We start from the raw sequence: 1,560 nt of genomic DNA, 5'->3' as shown, positions 1-1,560 counted from the left end.
CAGCCCCTCCCCCTGTCCCGGCAGAGAGCCGTGACAGGATCGATAAGTGAGCGAACGCCGGTATGTGTTCTCTCATCTCCCGATCTACTGAGCTGACCTGTGACAGTCTCATTGTCACATTTGGCTAGATCTATGAGATGAGTGAAAAGCACCCGCCCCTCATAGTTCTCCTTTAACTTAAACTTCCTCATTTAAGAGTAGACGCGTCACAAATTGGTTTCAGTTACTAACTTGCAAAAGCCTTTCTAGCATATGATTATAACTTTAACTAAGCAAGATATGTCACCTTCGACAGAGAACCACTGCTGTATAGCACACTGCCGTGTTTCCCCGAGAGTAAGACCTAGTTCAGTGGCAGGTCTTATATTACAGAGATCCGCTAGGTCTTACTTTCGGGGTAGCTGCACATATAATAGAATTTTACATGATTAATATAAGACAGTGTGTTATTTTCGGGGAAACACGGTATTAGCGTAACGCAGTGCAGCACACTGATCGGTCACATCCACGCACGAGGTTATAACACATGTGCACTGCGTTGTGTTAGTGTGCTGAGGTACTAGTCAAAATGAATAGCAATGCACTGCAGTACGTACTTTGCCGTGCATTTATAGACATGCACAGTACAATGCACATTTTACACGGTGCTCCGGCAATGCACAGGTGTGAATGGGCGCTAAGTGAAAACTCTCTTTGCAAAAAATTTAAGTAACTGTGGCAGCGCATGGCAAAGCTTTGTGACGCATTGCCATGCGTTGTGATCTTTGTGTTGCAATAAATATACGCCTGTATCATTTTATCACAACACCAACACAGCGTGAAAACAATTTTTTAACATAAGTCGCTTATTTACAGTTTTGCGTACCGTAATTTTTTTACCTTTTCGCAAAAAGGCGCAATTTCAAATTTGCAAATATTTGTTATTTATTAACTCAATACAGTTTTATCTTTTAGATTTAGTCAGAAAATGTTTTTTTTGTGCGCTTCATGAGAAGGCCCTCATACCATGAAAGGGGGCACATCGTGTTCAATATGCTACAGGGGGTGGTCAGAGACTGTGCATATGCTACAGGAGATGGTCAGAGACTGTGGATATGCTACAGGTCAGCGGCGTACGGCAAGTTACCTAGGACCCCTCCGGGAGTTTGGCACTCGGTCCACAAATGAGTGTCTGACTCAATGGCTTGGTTTCCGCTCGCGGTCTCTGTTTGCCGGTAGAGAGGAGGCGAGTGGAGATTGTGAGCCTTGTATATGTTTGCATGTATGTAAGTGTGGGCAGATGGATTTTTCTCTTTTTTCTTTCCTTTTTTATTAATTGAGGTTTTTGTAGTTTATCTGTTCCATATCCTAATTGGGTCACAGAGGTGTTATAGATAGAAATGGTTCTATAGGTTCTCAGAAAAAAGAATAAGGGATGTGGATGGAAGTGGGTGCAGGAGAAGTGGTTAGTTTCAACCCCCTAATAGGATAGAGTTGGAGGGACATAGGGGATACCTGGGGAATGTCCGCTCTTGCTTGCTTTACTATGTTGAGTAATTTTATGTTTAGATTAGGTATGAG

The sequence above is a fragment of the Nanorana parkeri genome, unplaced genomic scaffold (genome assembly GCF_000935625.1).
Source record: "Nanorana parkeri isolate BGI_ZX_2015 unplaced genomic scaffold, ASM93562v1 scaffold119, whole genome shotgun sequence".
Classification (NCBI taxonomy): Eukaryota; Metazoa; Chordata; class Amphibia; order Anura; family Dicroglossidae; genus Nanorana; species Nanorana parkeri.
The sequence above is the reverse complement of the archived record's forward strand: the minus strand, read 5'-3'. Positions refer to the sequence as shown.